The sequence below is a fragment of the Heterodontus francisci genome, unplaced genomic scaffold (genome assembly GCF_036365525.1).
Source record: "Heterodontus francisci isolate sHetFra1 unplaced genomic scaffold, sHetFra1.hap1 HAP1_SCAFFOLD_88, whole genome shotgun sequence".
Lineage (NCBI taxonomy): Eukaryota > Metazoa > Chordata > Chondrichthyes > Heterodontiformes > Heterodontidae > Heterodontus > Heterodontus francisci.
This window is the reverse complement of record NW_027142063.1, coordinates 4,840,946-4,863,063: the sequence shown is the minus strand read 5'-3', so window position 1 is coordinate 4,863,063 and position 22,118 is coordinate 4,840,946.

Sequence of the window (22,118 nt, the reverse complement as noted above, 5' to 3'; positions counted from 1 at the left end):
TGCATCGATTGCCTGGGGCTTCACAGTTCATCAGGATCCAGCCAGGTGTGTATGGGGTTTTCACAGTGTATCAGGATACTGCCAGGTGTGTGTGGGGTTTTCACAGTGTATCAGGATCCTGCCAGGTGTGCATGTGATTTTCACTGTTTATCAGGATCCTGCCTGGTGTGTATGGGGTTTTCACAGTGCATCAGGATCCTGCCAGGTGTGTATGTGGGTTTCACAGTTTATCAGGATCCTGCCTGGTGTGTATGGGGTTTCACAGTGGATCAGGTTCCTGCCTCGTGTGTATGTGTGTTTCACAGTTTATCAGGATCTTGCCTGGTGTGTATGGTGTTTTCACAGTGTATCAGGATCCTGCAAGGTGTGTATGGGGGTTTCACAGTTTATCAGGATCCTGCCAGCTGTGTATGTGGGTTTCACAGTTTATCAGGATCCTGCCTGGTTTTTATGGGGGTTTCATAGTTCATCAGGATCCTGCCAGGTGTGTATGGTGGTTTCACAGTTCATCAGGATCCTGCCTGGTGTGTCTGGGGGTTTCACAGTGGATCAGGATCCTGCCTCGTGTGTATGTGGGTTTCACAGTTTATCAGGATCCTGCCAGGTGTGTATGGGGGTTTCACAATTTATCAGGGTCCTGCCACATGTGTATGGTGTTTCACAGTGGTTCAGGATACTGCCAGGTGTGTTTGGGGTTTTCACTGTGCATCAGGATCCTGCCAGGTGTGTATGGGGTTTTCACAGTGTATCCGAATCCTGCCAGGTGTTTATGGTTTTTCATAGTGTATCAGGATCCTGCCAGGTGTGTTTGGGTTGTTCTCAGTGTATCAGGATCCTGCCAGGTGTGTATGGGGTTTTCACAGTGTATCAGGATCCTGCCAGGTGTGTATGGGGTTTTCACAGTGGATCAGGAACTTACCAGGTGTGTATGGGGATTTCACAGTGTATCAGGATCCTGCCAGGTGTGTATGTTTGTTTCACATTTTATCAGGATCCTGCCACGAGTGTATGGGGTTTCACAGTGCTTCAGGATACTGCCAGGTGTGTTTGGGGTTTCAATGTGCATCAGGATACTGCCAGGTGTGTATGGGGTTTTCACAGTGTATCAGGATACTGCCAGGTGTGTATGGGGATTTCACAGTGTATCTGGATCCTGCCAGGTGTGTTTGAGGTTTTCACTGTGCATCAGGATCCTGCCAGTTGTGTATGGGTTTTTCACAGTGTATCAGGATCCTGCCAGGTGTGTATGGGGTTTTCACAGTTGATCAGGAACCTGCCAGGTGTGTATGGGGATTCCACAGCGTATCAGGATCCTGCCAGGTGTGTATGGGGGTTTCACAGTTTATCAGGATCCTGCCAGGTGTGCATTGGGTTTCGCAGTGTATCAGGATCCTGCCAGGTGTGTATGGGGTTTTCACAGTGGATCAGGATGCTGCCAGGTGTGTATGGGTTTTTCACAGTGTATCAGGATCCTGCCAGGTGTGTGTGGGGTTTTTTCAGTGGATCAGGAACCTGCCAGGTGTTTATGGGGATTTCACAGTGTATCAGGATCCTGCCAGGTGTGTATGTGGGTTTCACTGTGTATCAGGATCCTGCCAGGTGTGTATGGGGTTTTCACAGTGTATCAGGATCCTGCCAGGTGTGTATGGGGGTTTCACAATTTATCAGGATCCTGCCAGGTGTGTATGTGGGTTGCACGGTTTATCAGGATCCTGAAAGGTGTGTATGGGGGTTTCACAGTGTATCAGGATCCTGCCAGGTGTGTATGGGTTCTTCACAGTGTATCAGGATCCTGCCAGGTGTGTATGGGGGTTTCACAGTTTATCAGGATCCTGCCAGGTGTGTATGTGGGTTTCACAGTTTATCGGGATCTCGCCAGGTGTGTCTGGGGGTTTCACAGTTTATCAGGATCCTGCCAGGTGTGTATGGGGTTTTCACTGTGCATCAGGATCCTGCCAGATGTGTATGGTGTTTTCACAGTGCATCAGGGTCCTTCCAGATGTGTATGGGTGTTTCACAGTTTATCAGGATCCTGCCACGTGTGTATGGGGTTTCACAGTTTATCAGGACCTGCCAGGTGTGTATGTGGGTTTCACATTTTATCAGGATCCTGCCTGGTGTATATGGGGTTTCAGAGTGGATCAGGATCCTGCCTGGTGTGTATGGTGTTTTCACAGTGTATCAGGATCCTGCAAGGTGTGTATGGGGGTTTCACAGTTTATCAGGATCTTGCCTGGTGTGTATGGTGTTTTCACAGTGTATCAGGATCCTGCAAGGTGTGTATGGGGGTTTCACAGTTTAACAGGATCCTGCCAGCTGTGTATGTGGGTTTCACAGTTTATCAGGATCCTGCCAGGTGTGTATGGGGGTTTCACAGTTCATCAGGATCCTGCCAGGTGTGTATGGTGGTTTCACGGTTCATCAGGATCCTGCCTGGTGTGTCTGGGGATTTCACAGTGGATCAGGATCCTGCCTCGTGTGTATGTGGGTTTCACAGTTTATCAGGATCCTGCCAGGTGTGTATGGGGGTTTCACAGTTTATCAGGGTCCTGCCACATGTGTATGGTGTTTCACAGTGGTTCAGGATACTGCCAGGTGTGTTTGGGGTTTTCACTGTGCATCAGGATCCTGCCAGGTGTGTATGGGGTTTTCACAGTGTATCGGAATCCTGCCAGGTGTTTATGGTTTTTCATAGTGTATCAGGATCCTGCCAGGTGTGTTTGGGTTGTTCTCAGTGTATCAGGATCCTGCCAGGTGTGTATGGGGTTTTCACAGTGTATCAGGATCCTGCCAGGTGTGTATGGGGTTTTCACAGTGGATCAGGAACTTACCGTGTGTGTGGGGATTTCACAGTGTATCAGGATCCTGCCAGGTGTGTATGTTTGTTTCACATTTTATCAGGATCCTGCCATGAGTGTATGGGGTTTCACACTGCTTCAGGATACTGCCAGGTGTGTTTGGGGTTTCAATGTGCATCAGGATACTGCCAGGTGTGTATGGGGTTTTTACAGTGTATCAGGATCCTGCCAGGTGTGTATGGGGTTTTCACAGTGTATCTGGATCCTGCCAGGTGTGTTTGGGGTGTTCACTGTGCATCAGGATCCTGCCAGTTGTGTATGGGTTTTTCACAGTGTATTAGGATCCTGCCAGGTGTGTATGGGGTTTTCACAGTTGATCAGGAACCTGCCAGGTGTGTATGGGGATTCCACAGCGTATCAGGATCCTGCCAGGTGTGTATGGGGGTTTCACAGTTTATCAGGATCCTGCCAGGTGTGCATGGGGTTTCACAGTGTATCAGGATCCTGCCAGGTGTGTATAGGGTTTTCACAGTGGATCAGGATCCTGCCAGGTGTGTATGGGTTTTTCACAGTGTATCAGGATCCTGCCAGGTGTGTGTGGGGTTTTTTCTGTGGATCAGGAACCTGCCAGGTGTTTATGGGGATTTCACAGTGTATCAGGATCCTGCCAGGTGTGTATGTGGGTTTCACAGTTTATCAGGAACCTGCCAGATTTGAATGTGGTTTTCACAGTGATTCAGTATCCTGCCAGATGTGTATGGGGTTTTCACAGTGCATCAGGATCCTTCCAGATGTGTATGGGGGTTTCACAGTGTATCAGGATCCAGCATCGTGTGTATGGGGTTTCACAGTTTATCAGGATCCTGCCAGGTGTGTATGGGGTTTTCACAGTGTATCAGGATCCTGCCAGGTGTGCATGGGGTTTTCAAAGTGTATCAGGATCCTGCCACGTGTGTATGTGGGTTTCACAGATTATCAGGATCCTGCATCGTGTGTATGGGGTTTCAAAGTTTATCAGGATCTTGCCAGGTGTGTATGGGGATTTCACAGTTTATCAGGATCCTGCCAGGTGTGTATGTGGGTTTCGCAGTTGATCAGGATCCTGCCTGGTGTGTATGGGGTTTCACAGTGGCTCAGGATCCTGGCAGGTGTGTATGTGGGTTTCACAGTTTATCAGGAACCTGCCAGATGTGAATGGGGTTTTCACAGTGCATCAGGATCCTGCCAGATGTGTATGGTGTTTTCACAGTGCATCAGGATCCTGCCAGATGTGTATGTGATTTTCACAGTGTATCAGGATCCTGCATCGATTGTATGGGTCTTCACAGTTCATCAGGATCCAGCCAGGTGTGTATGGGGTTTTCACAGTGTATCAGGATCCTGCCAGGTGTGTGTGGGGTTTTCACAGTGTATCATTATCCTGCCAGGTGTGTATGTGATTTTCACTCTTTATCAGGATCCTGCCTGGTGTGTATGGGGTTTTCACAGTGCATCAGGATCCTGCCAGGTGTGTATGTGGGTTTCACAGTTTATCAGGATCCTGCCTGGTGTGTATGGGGTTTCACAGTGGATCAGGTTCCTGCCTCGTGTGTATGTGTGTTTCACAGTTTATCAGGATCTTGCCTGGTGTGTATGGTGTTTTCACAGTGATTCAGGATCCTGCAAGGTGTGTATGGGGGTTTCACAGTTTATCAGGATCCTGCCAGCTGTGTATGTGGGTTTCACAGTTTATCAGGATCCTGCCAGGTGTGTATGGGGGTTTCACAGTTCATCAGGATCCTGCCAGGTGTGTATGGTGGTTTCACAGTTCATCAGGATCCTGCCTGGTGTGTCTGGGGGTTTGACAGTGGATCAGGATCCTGCCTCGTGTGTATGTGGGTTTCACAGTTTATCAGGATCCTGCCAGGTGTGTATGGGGGTTTCACAGTTTATCAGGGTCCTGCCACATGTGTATGGTGTTTCACAGTGGTTCAGGATACTGCCAGGTGTGTTTGGGGTTTCCACTGTGCATCAGGATCCTGCCAGGTGTGTATGGGGTTTTCACAGTGTATCCGAATCCTGCCAGGTGTTTATGGTTTTTCATAGTGTATCAGGATCCTGCCAGGTGTGTTTGGGTTGTTCTCAGTGTATCAGGATCTTGCCAGGTGTGTATGGGGGTTTTCACAGTTTATCAGTATCCTGCCTGGTGTGTATCGGGATTTCACAGTGCATCAGGATCCTGCCAGTTGTGTATGTGGGTTTCGCAGTTGATCAGGATCCTGCCTGGTGTGTATGGGGTTTCACAGTGGCTCAGGATCCTGAAAGGTGTGTATGTGGGTTTCACAGTTTATCAGTATCCTGCCAGGTGTGTATGGGGGTTTCACAGTTTATCAGGATCCTGCCACATGTGTATGGGTTTTCACAGTGGTTCAGGATTCTGCCAGGTGCGTTTGGGGTTTTCACTGTGCATCAGGATCCAGCCAGATGTGAATGGGGATTTCACAGTGAATCAGGATCCTGCCAGATGTGTATGTGGGTTTCACAGATTATCAGGATCCTGCCAGGTGTGTATGGAGGTTTCATAGAGTATCACGATCCTGCCAGATGTGTATGGGGTTTTCACAGTGCATCAGGATCCTTCCAGATGTGTCTGGAGGTTTCACAGTATATCAGGATGCTGCCACGTGTGTATGGGGTTTCACAGTTTATCAGGATCCTGCCTGGTGTGTCTGGGGTTTTCACAGTTTGTCAGGATCCTGCCTGGTGTGTATGGGGTTTCACAGTGGATCAGGGTCCTGCCACGTGTGTATGGGGTTTTCACAGTGTATCAGGATCCTGCCAGGTGTGTATGGGGGTTTCTCAGTTTATCAGGATCCTGCCAGCAGTGTATGTGTGTTTCACAGTTTATCAGGATCCTGCCAGGGGTGTATGGGGGTTTCACATTTCATCAGGATCCTGCCTGATGTGTTTGGGGGTTTCACAGTTTATCAGAATCCTGCCTGGTGTGTCTGGGGGTTTCACAGTTCTTCAGGATCCTGCCAGGTGTGTATGTGGGTTTCACAGTTTATCAGGAACCTGCCAGATGTGAATGCGGTTTTCACAGTGATTCCGTATCCTGCCAGATGTGTATGGGGTTTTCACAGTGTATCAGGATACTGCCAGGTGTGTGTGGGGTTTTCACAGTGTATCAGGATCCTGCCAGGTGTGCATGTGATTTTCACTGTTTATCAGGATCCTGCCTGGTGTGTATGGGGTTTTCACAGTGCATCAGGATCCTGCCAGGTGTGTATGTGGGTTTCACAGTTTATCAGGATCCTGCCTGGTGTGTATGGGGTTTCACAGTGGATCAGGTTCCTGCCTCGTGTGTATGTGGGTTTCACAGTTTATCAGGATCTTGCCTGGTGTGTATGGAGATTTCACAGTGTATCAGGATCCTGCAAGGTGTGTATGGGGGTTTCACAGTTTATTAGGATCCTGCCAGCTGTGTATGTGGGTTTCACAGTTTATCAGGATCCTGCCAGGTGTGTATGGGGGTTTCACAGTTCATCGGGATCCTGCCAGGTGTGTATGGTGGTTTCACAGTTCATCAGGATCCTGCCTGGTGTGTCTGGGGGTTTGACAGTGGATCAGGATCCTGCCTCGTGTGTATTTGGGTTTCACAGTTTATCAGGATCCTGCCAGGTGTGTATGGGGGTTTCACAGTTTATCAGGGTCCTGCCACATGTGTATGGTGTTTCACAGTGGTTCAGGATACTGCCAGGTGTGTTTGGGGTTTCCACTGTGCATCAGGATCCTGCCAGGTGTGTATGGGGTTTTCACAGTGTATCCGAATCCTGCCAGGTGTTTATGGTTTTTCATAGTGTATCAGGATCCTGCCAGGTGTGTTTGGGTTGTTCTCAGTGTATCAGGATCTTGCCAGGTGTGTATGGGGTTTTCACAGTTTATCAGTATCCTGCCTGGTGTGTATCGGGATTTCACAGTGCATCAGGATCCTGCTAGTTGTGTATGTGGGTTTCGCAGTTGATCAGGATCCTGCCTGGTGTGTATGGGGTTTCACAGTGGCTCAGGATCCTGGCAGGTGTGTATGTGGGTTTCACAGTTTATCAGTATCCTGCCAGGTGTGTATGGGGGTTTCACAGTTTATCAGGATCCTGCCACATATGTATGGGTTTTCACAGTGGTTCAGGATCCTGCCAGGTGCGTTTGGGGTTTTCACTGTGCATCAGGATCCAGCCAGATGTGAATGGGGATTTCACAGTGAATCAGGATCCTGCCAGATGTGTATGTGGGTTTCACAGATTATCAGGATCCTGCCAGGTGTGTATGGAGGTTTCATAGAGTATCACGATCCTGCCAGATGTGTATGGGGTTTTCACAGTGCATCAGGATCCTTCCAGATGTGTCTGGAGGTTTCACAGTATATCAGGATGCTGCCACGTGTGTATGGGGTTTCACAGTTTATCAGGATCCTGCCTGGTGTGTCTGGGGTTTTCACAGTTTGTCAGGATCCTGCCTGGTGTGTATGGGGTTTCACAGTGGATCAGGGTCCTGCCACGTGTGTATGGGGTTTTCACAGTGTATCAGGATCCTGCCAGGTGTGTATGGGGGTTTCTCAGTTTATCAGGATCCTGCCAGCAGTGTATGTGTGTTTCACAGTTTATCAGGATCCTGCCAGGGGTGTAAGTGGTTTCACATTTCATCAGGATCCTGCCTGATGTGTTTGGGGGTTTCACAGTTTATCAGAATCCTGCCTGGTGTGTCTGGGGGTTTCACAGTTCTTCAGGATCCTGCCAGGTGTGTATGTGGGTTTCACAGTTTATCAGGAACCTGCCAGATGTGAATGCGGTTTTCACAGTGATTCCGTATCCTGCCAGATGTGTATGGGGTTTTCACAGTGTATCAGGATACTGCCAGGTGTGTGTGGGGTTTTCACAGTGTATCAGGATCCTGCCAGGTGTGCATGTGATTTTCACTGTTTATCAGGATCCTGCCTGGTGTGTATGGGGTTTTCACAGTGCATCAGGATCCTGCCAGGTGTGTATGTGGGTTTCACAGTTTATCAGGATCCTGCCTGGTGTGTATGGGGTTTCACAGTGGATCAGGTTCCTGCCTCGTGTGTATGTGGGTTTCACAGTTTATCAGGATCTTGCCTGGTGTGTATGGAGATTTCACAGTGTATCAGTATCCTGCAAGGTGTGTATGGGGGTTTCACAGATTATCAGGATCCTGCCAGCTGTGTATGTGGGTTTCACAGTTTATCAGGATCCTGCCAGGTGTGTATGGGGGTTTCATAGTTCATCAGGATCCTGCCAGGTGTGTATGGTGGTTTCACAGTTCATCAGGATCCTGCCTGGTGTGTCTGGGGGTTTCACAGTGGATCAGGATCCTGCCTCGTGTGTATGTGGGTTTCACAGTTTATCAGGATCCTGCCAGGTGTGTATGGCGGTTTCACAGTTTATCAGGGTCCTGCCATATGTGTATGGTGTTTCACAGTGGTTCAGGATACTGCCAGGTGTGTTTGGGGTTTTCACTGTGCATCAGGATCCTGCCAGGTGTGTATGGGGTTTTCACAGTGTATCCGAATCCTGCCAGGTGTTTATGGTTTTTCATAGTGAATCAGGATCCTGCCAGGTGTGTTTGGGTTGTTCTCAGTGTATCAGGATCCTGCCAGGTGTGTATGGGGTTTTCACAGTGTATCAGGATCCTGCCAGGTGTGTATGGGGTTTTCACAGTGGATCAGGAACTTACCAGGTGTGTATGGGGATTTCACAGTGTATCAGGATCCTGCCAGGTGTGTATGTTTGTTTCACATTTTATCAGGATCCTGCCACGAGAGTATGGGGTTTCACAGTGCTTCAGGATACTGCCAGGTGTGTTTGGGGTTTCAATGTGCATCAGGATACTGCCAGGTGTGTATGGGGTTTTCACAGTGTATCAGGATCCTGCCAGGTGTGTATGGGGTTTTCACAGTGTATCTGGATCCTGCCAGGTGTGTTTGAGGTTTTCACTGTGCATCAGGATCCTGCCAGTTGTGTATGGGTTTTTCACAGTGTATCAGGATCCTGCCAGGTGTGTATGGGGTTTTCACAGTTGATCAGGAACCTGCCAGGTGTGTATGGGGATTCCACAGCGTATCAGGATCCTGCCAGGTGTGTATGGGGGTTTCACAGTTTATCAGGATCCTGCCAGGTGTGCATTGGGTTTCGCAGTGTATCAGGATCCTGCCAGGTGTGTATGGGGTTTTCACAGTGGATCAGGATGCTGCCAGGTGTGTATGGGTTTTTCACAGTGTATCAGGATCCTGCCAGGTGTGTGTGGGGTTTTTTCAGTGGATCAGGAACCTGCCAGGTGTTTATGGGGATTTCACAGTGTATCAGGATCCTGCCAGGTGTGTATGTGGGTTTCACAGTGTATCAGGATCCTGCCAGGTGTGTATGGGGTTTTCTCAGTGTATCAGGATCCTGCCAGGTGTGTATGGGGGTTTCACAGTTTATCAGGATCCTGCCAGGTGTGTATGTGGGTTGCACGGTTTATCAGGATCCTGAAAGGTGTGTATGGGGGTTTCACAGTGTATCAGGATCCTGCCAGGTGTGTATGGGTTTTTCACAGTGTATCAGGATCCTGCCAGGTGTGTATGGGGGTTTCACAGTTTATCAGGATCCTGCCAGGTGTGTATGTGGGTTTCACAGTTTAGCGGGATCTCGCCAGGTGTGTCTGGGGGTTTCACAGTTTATCAGGATCCTGCCAGGTGTGTATGGGGTTTTCACTGTGCATCAGGATCCTGCCAGATGTGTATGGTGTTTTCACAGTGCATCAGGATCCTTCCAGATGTGTATGGGTGTTTCACAGTTTATCAGGATCCTGCCACGTGTGTATGGGGTTTCACAGTTTATCAGGATCCTGCCAGGTGTGTATGTGGGTTTCACAGTTTATCAGGATCCTGCCTGGGGTGTATGGGGTTTCAGAGTGGATCAGGATCCTGCCTGGTGTGTATGGTGTTTTCACAGTGTATCAGGATCCTGCAAGGTGTGTATGGGGGTTTCACAGTTTATCAGGATCTTGCCTGGTGTGTATGGTGTTTTCACAGTGTATCAGGATCCTGCAAGGTGTGTAAGGGGGTTTCACAGTTTAACAGGATCCTGCCAGCTGTGTATGTGGGTTTCACAGTTTATCAGGATCCTGCCAGGTGTGTATGGGGGTATCACAGTTCATCAGGATCCTGCCAGGTGTGTATGGTGGTTTCACGGTTCATCAGGATCCTGCCTGGTGTGTCTGGGGATTTCACAGTGGATCAGGATCCTGCCTCGTGTGTATGTGGGTTTCACAGTTTATCAGGATCCTGCCAGGTGTGTATGGGGGTTTCACAGTTTATCAGGGTCCTGCCACATGTGTATGGTGTTTCACAGTGGTTCAGGATACTGCCAGGTGTGTTTGGGGTTTTCACTGTGCATCAGGATCCTGCCAGGTGTGTATGGGGTTTTCACAGTGTATCGGAATCCTGCCAGGTGTTTATGGTTTTTCATAGTGTATCAGGATCCTGCCAGGTGTGTTTGGGTTGTTCTCAGTGTATCAGGATCCTGCCAGGTGTGTATGGGGTTTTCACAGTGTATCAGGATCCTGCCAGGTGTGTATGGGGTTTTCACAGTGGATCAGGAACTTACCGTGTGTGTGGGGATTTCACAGTGTATCAGGATCCTGCCAGGTGTGTATGGGGTTTTCACAGTGTATCAGGATCCTAACAGGTGTGTATGGGGGTTTCACAGTTTATCAGGATCCTGCCAGGTGTGTATGTGTGTTGCACACTTTATCAGGATCCTGCCAGGTGTGTATGGGGGTTTCACATTGTATCAGGATCCTGCCAGGTGTGTATGGGTTTTTCACAGTGTATCAGGATCCTGCCACATGTGTATGGAGGTTTCACAGTTTATCAGGATCCTGTCAGGTGTTTATGTGGGTTTCACAGTTCATCAGGATCCTGCTCGGTGTGTATGGGGTTTTCACAGTGTATCCGAATCCTGCCAGGTGTTTATGGTTTTTCATAGTGTATCAGGATCCTGCCAGGTGTGCTTGGGTTGTTCTCAGTGTATCAGGATCCTGCCAGGTGTGTATGGGGTTTTCACAGTGTATCAGGATCCTGCCAGGTGTGTATGGGGTTTTCACAGTGGATCAGGATCCTGACAGGTGTGTATGGGGGTTTCACAGTTTATCAGGATCCTGCCAGGTGTGTATGTGTGTTGCACAGTTTATCAGGATCCTGCCAGGTGTGTATGGGGGTTTCACAGTGTATCAGGATCCTGCCAGGTGTGTATGGGTTTTTCACAGTGTATCAGGATCCTGCCACATGTGTATGGAGGTTTCACAGTGTATCAGGATCCTGTCAGGTGTTTATGTGGGTTTCACAGTTCATCAGGATCCTGCTCGGTGTGTATGGGGTTTTCACAGTGTATCCGAATCCTGCCAGGTGTTTATGGTTTTTCATAGTGTATCAGGATCCTGCCAGGTGTGCTTGGGTTGTTCTCAGTGTATCAGGATCCTGCCAGGTGTGTATGGGGTTTTCACAGTGTATCAGGATCCTGCCAGGTGTGTATGGGGTTTTCACAGTGGATCAGGAACTTACCGTGTGTGTGTGGATTTCACAGTGTATCAGGATCCTGCCAGGTGTGTATGTTTGTTTCACATTTTATCAGGATCCTGCCACGAGTGTATGGGGTTTCACAGAGCTTCAGGATACTGCCAGGTGTGTTTGGGGATTTCACAGCGTATCAGGATCCTGCCAGGTGTGTATGGGGGTTTCACAGTTTATCAGGATCCTGCCAGGTGTGTGTGGGGTTTTTTCAGTGGATCAGGAACCTGCCAGGTGTTTATGGGGATTTCACAGTGTATCAGGATCCTGCCAGGTGTGTATGTGGGTTTCACAGTGTATCAGGATCCTGCCAGGTGTGTATGGGGTTTTCACAGTGTATCAGGATCCTGCCAGGTGTGTATGGGGGTTTCACAGTTTATCAGGATCCTGCCAGGTGTGTATGTGGGTTGCACGGTTTATCAGGATCCTGAAAGGTGTGTATGGGGGTTTCACAGTGTATCAGGATCCTGCCAGGTGTGTATGGGTTTTTCACCGTGTATCAGGATCCTGCCAGGTGTGTATGGGGGTTTCACAGTTTATCAGGATCCTGCCAGGTGTGTATGTGGGTTTCACAGTTTATCGGGATCTCGCCAGGTGTGTCTGGGGGTTTCACAGTTTATCAGGATCCTGCCAGGTGTGTATGGGGTTTTCACTGTGCATCAGGATCCTGCCAGATGTGTATGGTGTTTTCACAGTGCATCAGGATCCTTCCAGATGTGTATGGGTGTTTCACAGTTTATCAGGATCCTGCCACGTGTGTATGGGGTTTCACAGTTTATCAGGATCCTGCCAGGTGTGTATGTGGGTTTCACAGTTTATCAGGTTCCTGCCTGGTGTGTATGGGGTTTCAGAGTGGATCAGGATCCTGCCTGGTGTGTATGGTGTTTTCACAGTGTATCAGGATCCTGCAAGGTGTGTATGGGGGTTTCACAGTTTATCAGGATCTTGCCTGGTGTGTATGGTGTTTTCACAGTTTATCAGGATCCTGCAAGGTGTGTAAGGGGGTTTCACAGTTTAACAGGATCCTGCCAGCTGTGTATGTGGGTTTCACAGTTTATCAGGATCCTGCCAGGTGTGTATGGGGGTATCACAGTTCATCAGGATCCTGCCAGGTGTGTATGGTGGTTTCACGGTTCATCAGGATCCTGCCTGGTGTGTCTGGGGATTTCACAGTGGATCAGGATCCTGCCTCGTGTGTATGTGGGTTTCACAGTTTATCAGGATCCTGCCAGGTGTGTATGGGGGTTTCACAGTTTATCAGGGTCCTGCCACATGTGTATGGTGTTTCACAGTGGTTCAGGATACTGCCAGGTGTGTTTGGGGTTTTCACTGTGCATCAGGATCCTGCCAGGTGTGTATGGGGTTTTCACAGTGTATCGGAATCCTGCCAGGTGTTTATGGTTTTTCATAGTGTATCAGGATCCTGCCAGGTGTGTTTGGGTTGTTCTCAGTGTATCAGGATCCTGCCAGGTGTGTATGGGGTTTTCACAGTGTATCAGGATCCTGCCAGGTGTGTATGGGGTTTTCACAGTGGATCAGGAACTTACCGTGTGTGTGGGGATTTCACAGTGTATCAGGATCCTGCCAGGTGTGTATGGGGTTTTCACAGTGTATCAGGATCCTAACAGGTGTGTATGGGGGTTTCACAGTTTATCAGGATCCTGCCAGGTGTGTATGTGTGTTGCACACTTTATCAGGATCCTGCCAGGTGTGTATGGGGGTTTCACAGTGTATCAGGATCCTGCCAGGTGTGTATGGGTTTTTCACAGTGTATCAGGATCCTGCCACATGTGTATGGAGGTTTCACAGTTTATCAGGATCCTGTCAGGTGTTTATGTGGGTTTCACAGTTCATCAGGATCCTGCTCGGTGTGTATGGGGTTTTCACAGTGTATCCGAATCCTGCCAGGTGTTTATGGTTTTTCATAGTGTATCAGGATCCTGCCAGGTGTGCTTGGGTTGTTCTCAGTGTATCAGGATCCTGCCAGGTGTGTATGGGGTTTTCACAGTGTATCAGGATCCTGCCAGGTGTGTATGGGGTTTTCACAGTGGATCAGGATCCTGACAGGTGTGTATGGGGGTTTCACAGTTTATCAGGATCCTGCCAGGTGTGTATGTGTGTTGCACAGTTTATCAGGATCCTGCCAGGTGTGTATGGGGGTTTCACAGTGTATCAGGATCCTGCCAGGTGTGTATGGGTTTTTCACAGTGTATCAGGATCCTGCCACATGTGTATGGAGGTTTCACAGTGTATCAGGATCCTGTCAGGTGTTTATGTGGGTTTCACAGTTCATCAGGATCCTGCTCGGTGTGTATGGGGTTTTCACAGTGTATCCGAATCCTGCCAGGTGTTTATGGTTTTTCATAGTGTATCAGGATCCTGCCAGGTGTGCTTGGGTTGTTCTCAGTGTATCAGGATCCTGCCAGGTGTGTATGGGGTTTTCACAGTGTATCAGGATCCTGCCAGGTGTGTATGGGGTTTTCACAGTGGATCAGGAACTTACCGTGTGTGTGTGGATTTCACAGTGTATCAGGATCCTGCCAGGTGTGTATGTTTGTTTCACATTTTATCAGGATCCTGCCACGAGTGTATGGGGTTTCACAGAGCTTCAGGATACTGCCAGGTGTGTTTGGGGATTTCACAGCGTATCAGGATCCTGCCAGGTGTGTATGGGGGTTTCACAGTTTATCAGGATCCTGCCAGGTGTGCATGTGATTTTCACAGTGTATCAGAATCCTGCCAGGTGTGTATGGGGTTTTCACAGTGGATCAGGATCCTGCCAGGTGTGTATGTGGGTTTGATCTGTGGATCAGGAACCTGCCAGGTGTTTACGGGGATTTCACAGTGTATCAGGATCCTCTCAGGTTAGTATGTGGGTTTCACAGTGTATCAGGATCCTGCCAGGTGTGTATGGGGTTTTCACAGTGTATCAGGATCCTGCCAGGTGTGTATGGGGGTTTCACAGTTTATCAGGATCCTGCCAGGTGTGTATGTGTGTTGCACAGTTTATCAGGATCCTGCCAGGTGTGTATGGGGGTTTCACAGTGTATCAGGATCCTGCCAGGTGTGTATGGGTTTTTCACAGTGTATCAGGATCCTGCCAGGTGTGTATGGAGGTTTCACAGTTTATCAGGATCCTGTCAGGTGTTTATGTGGGTTTCACAGTTCATCAGGATCCTGCTCGGTGTGTATGGGGTTTTCACAGTGTATCCGAATCCTGCCAGGTGTTTATGGTTTTTCATAGTGTATCAGGATCCTGCCAGGTGTGTTTGGGTTGTTCTCAGTGTATCAGGATTCTGCAAGGTGTGTATGGGATTTTCACAGTGTAGCAGGATCCTGCCAGGTGTGTATGGGGTTTTCACAGTGGATCAGGAACTTACCGTGTGTGTGGGGATTTCACAGTGTATCAGGATCCTGCCAGGTGTGTATGTTTGTTTCACATTTTATCAGGATCCTGCCACGAGTGTATGGGGTTTCACAGTGCTTCAGGATACTGCCAGGTGTGTTTGGGGTTTCAATGTGCATCAGGATACTGCCAGGTGTGTATGGGGTTTTTACAGTGTATCAGGATCCTGCCAGGTGTGTATGGGGTTTTCACAGTGTATCTGGATTCTGCCAGGTGTGTTTGGGGTGTTCACTGTGCATCAGGATCATGCCAGTTGTGTATGGGTTTTTCACAGTGTATCAGGATCCTGCCAGGTGTGTATGGGGTTTTCACAGTGTATCAGGATCCTGCCAGGTGTGTATGTGGGTTTTACAGTTTATCGGGATCTCGCCAGGTGTGTCTGGGGGTTTCACAGTTTATCAGGATCCTGCCAGGTGTGTATGGGGTTTTCACTGTGCATCAGGATCCTGCCAGATGTGTATGGTGTTTTCACAGTGCATCAGGATCCTTCCAGATGTGTATGGGAGTTTCACAGTTTATCAGGATCCTGCCACGTGTGTATGGGGTTTCACAGTTTATCAGGATCCTGCCAGGTGTGTATGTGGGTTTCACAGTTTATCATGATCCTGCCTGGTGTGTATGGGGTTTCAGAGTGGATCAGGATCCTGCCTGGTGTGTATGGTGTTTTCACAGTGTATCAGGATCCTGCAAGGTGTGTATGGGGGTTTCACAGTTTATCAGGATCTTGCCTGGTGTGTATGGTGTTTTCACAGTGTATCAGGATCCTGCAAGGTGTGTATGGGGGTTTCACAGTTTATCAGGATCTTGCCTGGTGTGTATGGTGTTTTCACAGTTTAACAGGATCCTGCCAGCTGTGTATGTGGGTTTCACAGTTTATCAGGATCCTGCCAGGTGTGTATGGTGGTTTCACGGTTCAGCAGGATCCTGCCTGGTGTGTCTGGGGATTTCACAGTGGATCAGGATCCTGCCTCGTGTGTATGTGGGTTTCACAGTTTATCAGGATCCTGCCAGGTGTGTATGGGGGTTTCACAGTTTGTCAGGGTCCTGCCACTTGTGTATGGTGTTTCACAGTGGTTCAGGATACTGCCAGGTGTGTTTGGGGTTTTCACTGTGCATCAGGATCCTGCCAGGTGTGTATGGGGTTTTTCACAGTGTATCTGAATCCTGCCAGGTGTTTATGGTTTTTCATAGTGTATCAGGATCCTGCCAGGTGTGTTTGGGTTGTTCTCAGTGTATCAGGATCCTGCCAGGTGTGTATGGGGTTTTCACAGTGTATCAGGATCCTGCCAGGCGTGTATGGGGTTTTCACAGTGGATCAGGAACTTACCGTGTGTGTGGGGATTTCACAGTGTATCAGGATCCTGCCAGGTGTGTATGTTTGTTTCACATTTTATCAGGATCCTGCCATGAGTGTATGGGGTTTCACAGTGCTTCAGGATACTGCCCGGTGTGTTTGGGGTTTCAATGTGCATCAGGATACTGCCAGGTGTGTATGGGGTTTTTACAGTGTATCAGGATCCTGCCAGGTGTGTATGGGGTTTTCACAGTGTATATGGATCCTGCCAGGTGTGTTTGGGGTGTTCACTGTGCATCAGGATCCTGCCAGTTGTGTATGGGTTTTTCACAGTGTATCAGGATCCTGCCAGGTGTGTATGGGGTTTTCACAGTAGATCAGGAACCTGCCAGGTGTGGATGGGGATTCCACAGCGTATCAGGATCCTGCCAGGTGTGTATGGGGGTTTCACAGTTTATCAGGATCCTGCCAGGTGTGCATGGGGTTTCACAGTGTATCAGGATCCTGCCAGGTGTGTATGGGGTTTTCACAGTGGATCAGGATGCTGCCAGGTGTGTATGGGTTTTTCACAGTGTATCAGGATCCTGCCAGGTGTGTGTGGGGTTTTTTCAGTGGATCAGGAACCTGCCAGGTGTTTATGGGGATTTCACAGTGTATCAGGATCCTGCCAGGTGTGTATGTGGGTTTCACAGTGTTTCCGGATCCTGCCAGGTGTGTATGGGGTTTTCACAGTGTATCAGGATCCTGCCAGGTGTGTATGGGGGTTTCACAGTTTATCAGGATCCTGCCAGGTGTGTATGTGGGTTGCACGGTTTATCAGGATCCTGCCAGGTGTGTATGGGGGTTTTACAGTGTATCAGGATCCTGCCAGGTGTGTATGGGTTTTTCACAGTGTATCAGGATCCTGCCAGGTGTGTATGGGGGTTTCACAGTTTATCAGGATCCTGCCAGGTGTGTATGTGGGTTTCACAGTTTATCGGGATCTCGCCAGGTGTGTCTGGGGGTTTCACAGTTTATCAGGATCCTGCCAGGTGTGTATGGGGTTTTCACTGTGCATCAGGATCCTGCCAGATGTGTATGGTGTTTTCACAGTGCATCAGGATCCTTCCAGATGTGTATGGGTGTTTCACAGTTTATCAGGATCCTGCCAGGTGTGTATGGGGTTTCACAGTTTATCAGGATCCTGCCACGTGTGTATGGGTGTTTCACAGTTTATCAGGATCCTGCCACATGTGTATGGGGTTTCACAGTTGTTCAGGATACTGCCAGGTGTGTTTGGGGTTTTCACTGTGCATCAGTATCCTGCCAGGTGTGTATGGGTTTTTCACAGTGTATCAGGATCCTGCCAGGTGTGTATGGTTTTTCACAGTGTATCAGGATCCTGCCAGGTGTGTATGGGGATTTCACAGCGTATCAGGATCCTGCCAGGTGTGTATAGGTTTTTCACAGTGTATCAGGATCCTGCCAGGTGTGTATTGGTTTTCACAGTGTATCAGAATCCTGCCAGGTGTATATGGGGTTTTCACAGTGGATCAGGATCCTGCCAGGTGTGTATGTGGGTTTGATCTGTGGATCAGGAACCTGCCAGGTGTTTACGGGGATTTCACAGTGTATCAGGATCCTCTCAGGTTAGTATGTGGGTTTCACAGTGTATCAGGATCCTGCCAGGTGTGTATGGGGTTTTCACAGTGTATCAGGATCCTGCCAGGTGTGTATGGAGGTTTCACAGTTTATCAGGATCCTGCCAGGTGTGTATGTGTGTTGCACAGTTTATCAGGATCCTGCCAGGTGTGTATGGGGGTTTCACAGTGTATCAGGATCCTGCCAGGTGTGTATGGGTTTTTCACAGTGCATCAGGATCCTGCCAGGTGTGTATGGTGATTTCACAGTGTATCAGGATCCTGCCAGGTGTGTATGTTTGTTTCACATTTTATCAGGATCCTGCCACGAGTGTATGGTGTTTCACAGTGCTTCAGGATACTGCCAGGTGTGTTTGGGGTTTCAATGTGCATCAGGATACTGCCAGGTGTGTATGGGGTTTTTACAGTGTATCAGGATCCTGCCAGGTGTGTATGGGGTTTTCACAGTGTATCTGGATTCTGCCAGGTGTGTTTGGGGTGTTCACTGTGCATCAGGATCATGCCAGTTGTGTATGGGTTTTTCACAGTGTATCAGGATCCTGCCAGGTGTGTATGGGGTTTTCACAGTGTATCAGGATCCTGCCAGGTGTGTATGGGGGTTTCACAGTTTATCAGGATCCTGCCAGGTGTGTATGTGGGTTGCACGGTTTATCAGGATCCTGCCAGGTGTTTATGGGGGTTTCACAGTGTATCAGGATCCTGCCAGGTGTGTATAGGTTTTTCACAGTGTATCAGGATCCTGCCAGGTGTGTATGGGGGTTTCACAGTTTATCAGGATCCTGCCAGGTGTGTATGTGGGTTTTACAGTTTATCGGGATCTCGCCAGGTGTGTCTGGGGGTTTCACAGTTTAAAAGGATCCTGCCAGGTGTGTATGGGGTTTTCACTGTGCATCAGGATCCTGCCAGATGTGTATGGTGTTTTCACAGTGCATCAGGATCCTTCCAGATGTGTATGGGAGTTTCACAGTTTATCAGGATCCTGCCACGTGTGTATGGGGTTTCACAGTTTATCAGGATCCTGCCAGGTGTGTATGTGGGTTTCACAGTTTATCAGGATCCTGCCTGGTGTGTATGGGGTTTCAGAGTGGATCAGGATCCTGCCTGGTGTGTATGGTGTTTTCACAGTGTATCAGGATCCTGCAAGGTGTGTATGGGGGTTTCACAGTTTATCAGGATCTTGCCTGGTGTGTATGGTGTTTTCACAGTGTATCAGGATCCTGCAAGGTGTGTATGGGGGTTTCACAGTTTAACAGGATCCTGCCAGCTGTGTATGTGGGTTTCACAGTTTATCAGGATCCTGCCAGGTGTGTATGGTGGTTTCACGGTTCATCAGGATCCTGCCTGGTGTGTCTGGGGATTTCACAGTGGATCAGGATCCTGCCTCGTGTGTATGTGGGTTTCACAGTTTATCAGGATCCTGCCAGGTGTGTATGGGGGTTTCACAGTTTGTCAGGGTCCTGCCACATGTGTATGGTGTTTCACAGTGGTTCAGGATACTGCCAGGTGTGTTTGGGGTTTTCACTGTGCATCAGGATCCTGCCAGGTGTGTATGGGGTTTTCACAGTGTATCGGAATCCTGCCAGGTGTTTATGGTTTTTCATAGTGTATCAGGATCCTGCCAGGTGTGTTTGGGTTGTTCTCAGTGTATCAGGATCCTGCCAGGTGTGTATGGGGTTTTCACAGTGTATCAGGATCCTGCCAGGTGTGTATGGGGTTTTCACAGTGGATCAGGAACTTACCGTGTGTGTGGGGATTTCACAGTGTATCAGGATCCTGCCAGGTGTGTATGTTTGTTTCACATTTTATCAGGATCCTGCCATGAGTGTATGGGGTTTCACAGTGCTTCAGGATACTGCCCGGTGTGTTTGGGGTTTCAATGTGCATCAGGATACTGCCAGGTGTGTATGGGGTTTTTACAGTGTATCAGGATTCTGCCAGGTGTGTATGGGGTTTTCACAGTGTATCTGGATCCTGCCAGGTGTGTTTGGGGTGTTCACTGTGCATCAGGATCCTGCCAGTTGTGTATGGGTTTTTCACAGTGTATCAGGATCCTGCCAGGTGTGTATGGGGTTTTCACAGTAGATCAGGAACCTGCCAGGTGTGTATGGGGATTCCACAGCGTATCAGGATCCTGCCAGGTGTGTATGGGGGTTTCACAGTTTATCAGGATCCTGCCAGGTGTGCATGGGGTTTCACAGTGTATCAGGATTCTGCCAGGTGTGTATGGGGTTTTCACAGTGGATCAGGATCCTGCCAGGTGTGTATGGGTTTTTCACAGTGTATCAGGATCCTGCCAGGTGTGTGTGGGGTTTTTTCAGTGGATCAGGAACCTGCCAGGTGTTTATGGGGATTTCACAGTGTATCAGGATCCTGCCAGGTGTGTATGTGTGTTTCACAGTGTATCAGGATCCTGCCAGGTGTGTATGGGGTTTTCACAGTGTATCAGGATCCTGCCAGGTGTGTATGGGGGTTTCACAGTTTATCAGGATCCTGCCAGGTGTGTATGTGGGTTGCATGGTTTATCAGGATCCTGCCAGGTGTGTATGGGGGTTTCACAGTGTATCAGGATCCTGCCAGGTGTGTATGGGTTTTTCACAGTGTATCAGGATCCTGCCAGGTGTGTATGGGGGTTTCACACTTTATCAGGATCCTGCCAGGTGTGTATGTGGGTTTCACAGTTTATCGGGATCTCGCCAGGTGTGTCTGGGGGTTTCACAGTTTATCAGGATCCTGCCAGGTGTGTATGGGGTTTTCACTGTGCATCAGGATCCTGCCAGATGTGTATGGTGTTTTCACAGTGCATCAGGATCCTTCCAGATGTGTATGGGTGTTTCACAGTTTATCAGGATCCTGCCAGGTGTGTATGGGGTTTCACAGTTTATCAGGATCCTGCCACGTGTGTATGGGTGTTTCACAGTTTATCAGGATCCTGCCACATGTGTATGGGGTTTCACTGTTTTTCAGGATACTGCCAGGTGTGTTTGGGGTTTTCACTGTGCATCAGTATCCTGCCAGGTGTGTATGGCTATTTCTCCCACCATCTCTTTTAGTACCCTGGGATGCATTCCATCAGGGCCAGGAGACTTATCAATCCTTAGCTCCATTAGCTTGCCCAACACTACTTCTTCCATAATAATGATTGTTCCCAGGTCCTCACCTACGTTCGTCTCTTTGTCAATTACTGGCATGTTATTAATGTCCTCCACTGTGAAGACTGATACAAAATACCTGTTCAATGCCTCGGCCATTTCATCATATCCCATAACTAAATTCCTCTTCTCATCCTCTAAAGGACCAACGTTTACTTTAGCCACTATTTTTCGTTTTATATATTTATAGAAACTTTTGCTATCTGTCTTTATATTCTGTGCTAGATTTTTCTCATGTTCCATCTTACGTTTCTTTATAGCTCTTTTTGTAGCTTTCTGTTGACCTTTAAAGTTTTCCCAATCTTCTAGTTTCATGCTGCTTTTGGCCACTTTGTATGCCTTCTTTTTCAATTTGATAGCCTCCCTTATTTCCTTAGACACCCATGGCAGATTACCCCTTTTCTTCCAGTCCTTCCTTTTCACTGGAATATACTTTTGCTGAGCACTTTGAAAAATTGCTTTGAAAATCCTCCACTGCTCGTCAACTGTCCCACCATAAAATCTTTGTTTCCAGTCTACTTTAGCCAAGTCCTCCCTCATTCGATTGTAGTCCCCCTTGTTCAAGTGCAGGACCCTGGTATTGGATTTTACCTTCACACTCTCCATCTGTATTCTAAATTCAACCATACTGTGATCACTCCTTCCAAGAGGATCCCTAACTATGAGGTCATTAATTATTCATGTCTCATTACACAGGACTAGATCTAGGATAGCTTGCTCCCATTACATACTGTTCAAGAAATCTATCAGGGATACACTCAAAGAATTCCTTCTCAAGGCTACCCTGACTGAGCTGGTTCGACCAATCTACATGTAGATTAAAATCCCTCATGATAATTGCCATACCATTTTTACAGGCATTGGTTATTTCTTTGTTTGTTGCCCGCCCCAATGTGATATTATTTGGTGGCCTATAGACTACGCCTATCAATGACTTTTTCTTTAGAGTTTCTATTTTCCACCCGAATGGATTCAACCTCATTCTCCATAGAACCTATATCATCTCTCAGCACCGCCCTGATGTCGTCCTTGAGTATCAGAACTACACCACCTCCCTTACCTTCCTGTCTGTCCTTCCGAATAGTCTGGTACCCCTGGATATTTAACTCCCAGTCGTGGCCAACCTGTAACCATGTCTCCGTAATGGCTACCAAATCATATTCATTCGCGATGATTTGTGCCGTTAACTCATCAACCTTGTTACGAATGCTACGAACATTCAGGAAAAG